The 7,301-nt window shown below is 44.4% G+C and overlaps 1 protein-coding gene across 5 annotated transcripts in view; it reads right to left on the reverse strand.

Annotated features, from left to right (window-relative positions):
• The window catches only part of Tmem232 (transmembrane protein 232), a 278,672-nt gene that overhangs the window by 258,829 nt on the left and 12,542 nt on the right, over window positions 1–7,301 (reverse strand). For all 5 annotated transcript variants that reach the window (XM_031368600.1, XM_031368597.1, XM_031368596.1 and 2 more), the window contains exon 2: window positions 2,698–2,801. The gene's annotated coding sequence lies outside the window, so the exon portion shown is untranslated. The remainder of the gene's footprint in view (window positions 1–2,697; window positions 2,802–7,301) is intronic.

Raw genomic sequence — 7,301 nt, forward strand, 5'->3', positions numbered from 1 at the left:
AAACTGCTGGAGAAGAGCCCGAGAGTGTGTTGCGTCATTCTTGCTGGTCGAGGGTGGTCGCGACAGGGAAGCAGGATGACGCAAGGATGGTGGAGGGCAAGGGGAGCTCCAAACCATGCAGGTCCTGGCACCACCTTCTATCCTCTGCCAGAGCCCGGCAGAGGACTTGGAAAGGTGTGCAGCATCTTATCAGAGTAGGTAAAGACAGTATGCTGTCCCTCCAGGACTCCCAGTGGTCCCTGGAAGAACTGGAGACCGGAGAGGCCTGTAAAGGAGTATGAAGACACATTTCTGTCTCCTATGCAGTCCTCAGTAGGAGGAATCAGGAAAGCAGAAAGGTGCCAAGGAGCCTGGGGGCCTGGTTTCTCTGTCCCGCTTTCCAGCGGTCATTCAGGTTTCAGTTTATTTGTAAAATGGAGATAGCCAAGACCTGTGTATAGATTCAGTAAGGTGAAATACTTTAAGTGCATGTGTGTATGTACGTTTGAAGTCTGGCATCCATTAAATAGATGATGTATTGTAGGGTTGTGGGTCCTTGTCTGCTCTGCCCCTGGGCATGGCTACTTGGGGAGGTGGGACTAGAGGAGTTGGACTGAACTTACCCTCCTGGGGGCAGATGCTAGGCCATAGGGAAATACCTAGACACTTCTGGGGGAGAGGGGGGGGTGGAGAAACACAGTCTGACCTGTGGGAAGGACAGAGCTGGCTTGGGGGAACCTGGGCATGCAACGAGGCCAGGACTGTGGGGTTCTCAGATCCTTGGACATCCAGATGCTGTTGGGAGTCATGGAAGAGCTGAGAACAAAGTCGGGGCCCGAGGGCTGGGTCTAGCCTGGGGAGGGATAGGGAGACTCCAGCTAGTCCCACAGGGAGAGTGGTTGGCTTGTAGGTGACAGGGTTGGTGGCAGTTGTGGCTGAGTGCAGAGAGGCCTTCCAGGGGAGACTAGACTTCGGCTCTCTAGGTGAAGGCCTTCTCTGTGGCTCCCCACAGCGGATCTCAATGAAAAGAGGCAGTCAATGGTTCTGTGTCATTTATTGCTGTGGTGGAAAGCCAATGCATAAAACCATACCCTTTCTCAGGGTGGGCCTGAGATGAAATACCTTTTACAAGGAGGAATGTCTGGGAAGGCAAGCTTGTTGGCTATGCCCTCTGGGCCTCTAGGTACCTCATTAGCATGGAGAGCTCTGTCTTGAGCCGACTTGACCTGAGGTCATGTCTCTTTTATGTGAGAAGCATGGCACATATCCAAGTCAGGAGTCTGGCAGGGAGCTGGAGGTCACCTAAACCTCAGGGGTGTGTGTGTGTGTGTGTGTGTGTGTGTGTGTGTATGTGTGTGTGTGTGTATGTGTGTGTGTGTGTGTGTATGTGTGTGTATGTGTGTGTGTATGTGTATGTGTGTGTGTGTGTGTGTGTATGTGTGTGTGTGTGTGCCCACCGAGTCTCCAGGTCTCGACCTGCTCTACTTTACCAAACTTCCTGGCATGGTTTTTGCCCCACAATGTATGATTGATCTAAATATATGGACATAGAATATATATTTTTATCCAGAAGGTTACTTTGTGGTTTTGATCCAAATGCCCTGATATTTAGAAGTAGACTAAATGTTTGAAAAACACCTACTAGAAGAGATTTGCCAATAAGTTTATAGTTATAAGTCCAGGATGTACATGATAGCAAACTAGCCAATATCGTAAGTAAGTCATTCAACCTCTGCCTTCATTACTGTTCTGTTGCTGTGAAGAGACACCATGGCCAAGGCAACTTATAAAATAAAGCATTTAATTGGGGGTTTGCTTATGGTTTCACAGGGTGAGTCCATGACCATCATGGCAGGGAGTGTGGCAGCAGATAGGCAGGTGTGGTGCTAGAGCAGTAACTGAGAGCTCACATCTCTTCCACAAGCAGGAGGCAGACAGAGAGAGGCTGGACCTCGTGTAGGCTTTTGAAACTTCAAAGACTACCCAGTGACACACCTCTTTCAACAAGGACTTATTTCCTAGTCCTTCCTAAACGGTCCACCAAGTGGGAATTAAATGTTCATGAACCTACGGGGGCTATTCTCCTTCAAACCACCACAGCTTCTAATACACTCTTTGGTTGAAAATGGAACCTAGAACCTCGAGATAAGGCTTCCTGCAGTCTAAGTAAGTGTGTTCCATTTTATTCCTCCTAAGGGCAGTAACAGGCAGGCTGTGACAAGGAGGCAGACATCAGTGTCTAGCAATACCCCAACGATTTCAAGTGTAAGTGGAAAATCAAAATGAAACCAGCAGTTTTGCTGTTGTTGTTTTTGTTTATCAAATATGTGAAAGGTTTTTTCATTCTATATGCAAATCATAACACAATATGTAAATTGATTTATTTTCCTTTTAGTTTACTGCCAAGCAGTAGCCTTTGTGTTATTTTCTGATTGAGACAATATTATAAAACTGGTATGTTTATGTTCATAGGATCTGTTAAGTTTTAAATTTCCTTTGATTCTCTAGAAATCCTCAAACATGGGGAAGTTCCTGAACTTACAGGTCTAAATGGAAATAGAACTTTAAGTGAGTGAAGTTCATCTAAGATTGGAATGACCTCTTTTTTAAGTACATAAAATACCCCCTTTGAGTAGTGTGACAAAATAGGAAACCACAGCTACTGGTGCTGTCAGCTGTCCCTGGGACCCAGCTCTTCCTCCGGCGCCCTTGACTCACCCTTTAGAGGAAGGTCTGAAGTCACATCTACAGTCTCTCGTCTGTCCTGCAAGGTGCCTGCACCAGTTCTGATAGCTCCCAAGGCCTTATCTTGAAGATTTTATCTGAAGTAGACAAAAGGAAAGCATGATTTTAGATTCTACTTACAAAGATGTGATTTTCATATCAAATGATATTTACTCTTATATATATTCAAATGCCAGAAAAAAAATTGAATGATTAAAATTAATTTCCGTTCTCTAAGACAGAGGAAAGAACTAACAATAAGCTCCAGGCACATGAATCCACCAGCCATTTCATTCTGATCTTACTTGTTCCTTCCCCAGTACTGACCCTGCCAACCCCTGAAAATAAGGTCTGTCTTCCAGCCAGTGTCTTGTCCCTCTCTGCTTCTCTCCTTGTGCCTGGGGGCTCCCACTCGGGCTCCTCTGTGACATGGTGTACACCTGTGCATTGCAAAGCCAGCACCTTCCTTACTTTAATCCTGGCCCTGCACCAGCCTATGTCTCTGACATTGTGCCAGTGCTAGGGGGTTACAATGTCCAGTTGCTGGGCCCCAGTATCCAGGTGGAAAGATTATTCATTACTGAGTAGACTTGGAGGGGGTGGGCATGGGTGTAATCAGAAGGCACTGTACCAGAGCATGAGATTCTAGAAGAAGAGATACAATGTTTTTTTAATTTAAAAGAATTAGTGATCCTTCAGTGCAGGTGAAGCCTGTGAAGTGCAGAAGCTTTTGGGTCCCGTGTCTAAAAGCAACTTTGTGAAACTAAAGCAGAAACCTTGAAGCCCAAGAGATAACATAAAACAAATAAATAAAGCTGAACAGCACCCAAGGAAAAGGACAGCTGTTTTGCACTTTCCAGTATGGAGGGCGGCCAGCCTGCCTTGTGACTCCAGGAAAGGACATGAGAACTGGCCTGAGTTTACATCCTCAGAGCCACTGACAGGTAAAACAAGCCACAGGTAGAGGCAGGAGAAGATCATCCGCAAGGGTGGAGGGCATGGTGTAGAATACATATAGAACAATGTACCCTTAGAGAATGTGTATTCTCTCCAGATATAGTGTGTAGGATGTTGATACATTTTATCCCACAGTAGAGGCTTTGAAACCTGCAGAGCAGAGAATCCAGGGAGTTCAGTAAGCTCCTTGACATGCAAATACAACAGTTAGAAATATCCCCTAAAAATTACTTTTATGTATTAACCTTTTATAAATGGAAAAATAAAAATTATAAATCATATATAGGTCAAAAATGAAATACCAACAAGACTTCTAGAACACTTAGACCTGAATGACAAAGTCGGCACATGTAAGAATTTTGATGTGTGGCAAATGGCGTCCCAGGAGTACTGTCAGGAAAGCATTTAATAGTGAAGACCAGTTAAGATTAGGCAAGATAATAAACATAATAAAAGGTGTGAAAATAGCAAAATGTAGAGATTAAGAAGAATTAGACAACAAACAGTAGTGATACAAAGAAAACATCTCAGAGAGAACTTTTTCTGTAAATTGAGATTTGTCCTGTAAATTGGCATTCAAGAGAGTTACAATCTACTCATCCAGCCGAGCCCATTTCCCAGATTGTCCCTTGTCCTGGGGCTCAGGGCCCCACTCCTTTTCTGATATGAAGGTTCAGATTACCTGATGCTCTGACGATAAGATCATAGCGCTATCTCTCCACCACTGCACTGATGCAGAAGTACCCAGGTCACCCTGGGGCAGGGGAAGCTCATAAAAGTTAGGAGTTCAGGTCCAACAGGGGCTTAATGCATGTATGGTTGGCTTAGAGAAATTACAAAATCATATGTATTGGACATATAAGACCACCAACAGTGATTTACAACTAACAAGCACTTTAACTTTTTAAAATAAGCTATTCTCCAGAAATATTAAGTATAAACACAATCAATATAAAATAGCCATATCCATGCTGTTGGAGCAAGTGTTTTAAATAAAGATGATTTAGGAAACTTTGAATGATATGGATAAAAAGTGATTAAAATTTAAACAGCAACTGCTTACTTCCTGTCCCACCAGGCAACTGTTTACTCTTGGGGAAACTGATATGAACTGATAGCACACAGAGAAGACCTTACTCTGACGCACTTAGTTACTATCTTAAATTGTTCTTCTGCCGCAGGAAGCCATTTGGCTTTGATGCAAACTGTTAATGTGATAAACAGCCTACAAGTGGATTGCAGAACTGACTATAATTGTCCATGAACTCTTAAATAGGACATATGCTGTGTGACAGGACACTTTATCTTCAGCCATCAGTATACAATATTAAATAAACATGTACACAGAAACCAGAAATAAAAATTACTTTTAATCATATTATATCTAGTACTACCAAACAGTATCCATACTGTTCACTTTAAGTGCATTAGGAAATGCAATCTGGTTGACAAGGTAAACGTATGATGATGATTAAAATATGGCATCTTCCTGTAACAAATTGGTGAGAAGGACCGGCCCGTGTAGCAATATGGTTGCACGTAACAGTACTGACTCCACGATCACACTGCAGGGAGGTTTAAGGGAAAAACTGACCATGAAAGGAAAATACTCACCACCTCATTCTGCAAGTGTACACAGACCACTAGAAAGTCGTCTACTTTAAACTTGATGTATGGGCACAGAGCGGGGAGGGGAGCATCTCTAGGATGTACCAGAGACCTAGGATGGGAGACACTCCAGGGAGTCTATGAGGGTGACTCTAGCTGAGGCTCCTACTAGTTGGGGACAGGGAGCCATCTCCTGTAGCCAGGCAGGACTTCCTGTGGAGGAATAAGAACACCAACCTACCCACAGAACCCTTGGCCCAAAATCTGTCCTGCCTTCAAGAAGTGCAGGGACGGGGGACGGAGCAGACACTGAGGGAATGGCCAACCAATGACGAGCCTAACTTGAGACTCATCCCATGGGCAAGCACTAATTCCTGACATTATTAATGATACTCTGTTCTGCTCGTGGACAGGAGCCTAGCATAAGTGTCCTCTGAGAGGCTCCACCAAGCAGCTGATGATGCAGAGAACCACAGCCAACATTAAATGGAGCTTAAGGAATCTTGTGAAAGAGCTGGGGGAAGGATTGGGGTCCCAGAAGAGGATAGGAACTCTACAAGAAGACCAACAGTCAATTAACCTGGACCCTTGGGAGTGGGGGCGGGAAGCCAGAGACTGAACCACAAACCAAAGAGCATGCATGTGCTCTTTGGTCCCCAGGTCCCCTGCACATATGTAGCAGATGTGCAGCTTGGTCTTCATGTGGGTCCCAAACAGTTGGAAGGGGAGCTGTCCCTGACGCGGTTTCCTGCTTGTGAATCCTGTTCCGCTTTACTAGGCTGCCTTGACTGGCCTCAGTGGGAGAGGATGTGGCCAGTCCTGCAGTGACTTGATGTGTCAGAGTAGGTTGGTAGGGGGTTGGGGGCCTCCCCCATTTCTCAGAGGAAAAGGGGAAGGTCAAGGGAGGAGAGGCTATGGTGGATATTGAGAGGAGATGGTTGGGTTTTGATCCGTATGTAAAGTGAACTTTTAAAAAAAGAAGTAAAAAATTTTTAGATTTATATCTTTATATATATATATATGTATATACATATATATATATATATATATACAAATTTTTTTTTTTTTTTGGTTTTTCGAGACAGGGTTTCTCTGTGTAGCCCTAGCTATCCTGGAACTCACTCTGTAGACCAGGCTGGCCTCGAACTCAGAAATCCGCCTGCCTCTGCCTCCCAAGTGCTGGGATTAAAGGCATGCACCAACACCGCCCGCCCAGAAAGTATTTTAAAGAAGTACTTATTTTGGCTTGAAGTTAGAGAGACTACAGTCAGGCCATCATGGAGAGGAAGGCACTGCTGCAGGGGCATGGTGCCCCTAATGACTTGAATCCATACTCAGGAAGCAGAGAGGGGTACCACAGGTACTCTTCTCCCATCTTTCATTCTGCCCAAGGCATCCTGCCTATGGTCTGGACCTTTCAGGGTGGGCCTTCCCTCTTCAGTTAAATGACCTCACAGACATTCCCCACAAGTGCCTACTAAGCACCTTCCTCCAGCCAAACTGACAATGGAGATTAACCACCACATGGGGCAAGGAAGTAGATACTAGTAACATTGCCTTTTACAAGACCTCTGGGAGAGACTGTCTGCAAAGATTGAAGCCTATAGTTTTCTTCTAGTCAGATTGTCTGCATGACCTCGCTTCTCTGTGGAGAGGTCACTTCTGGTAAGGAGGATACGGATTAACTGAGTATCCTCTGTCCACCATGGAGGCCTTTCCTAATCACTACACTTATCCTGTATGACTATAGCTCTGTACTAGCTGACTAACGTGAGCCCAGTGTCCTCACGACTTGACGGTTTCCCTCCTTTAGTCATGCCTAGTGTCCTAGAGCACAGACTCAGCTCTATGGATTTACCTTTTATTTTATTTTATTTTTCTTATCAGCCAGACTTTTTCACAAAGAAATTTGGATATTCTGCCACATGCAGCTTCTTATATTTCTGTGTCCTAGAGAACCATAGTCCAGCCATTTCTCTCTCTCTCTCTCTCTCTCTTTTTTTTTTTTTTTTTTTTTTTTTTTTTTTTTTTTT

The sequence above is a fragment of the Mastomys coucha genome, unplaced genomic scaffold, assembly GCF_008632895.1.
Source record: "Mastomys coucha isolate ucsf_1 unplaced genomic scaffold, UCSF_Mcou_1 pScaffold14, whole genome shotgun sequence".
In the NCBI taxonomy this organism is placed as follows: Eukaryota; Metazoa; Chordata; class Mammalia; order Rodentia; family Muridae; genus Mastomys; species Mastomys coucha.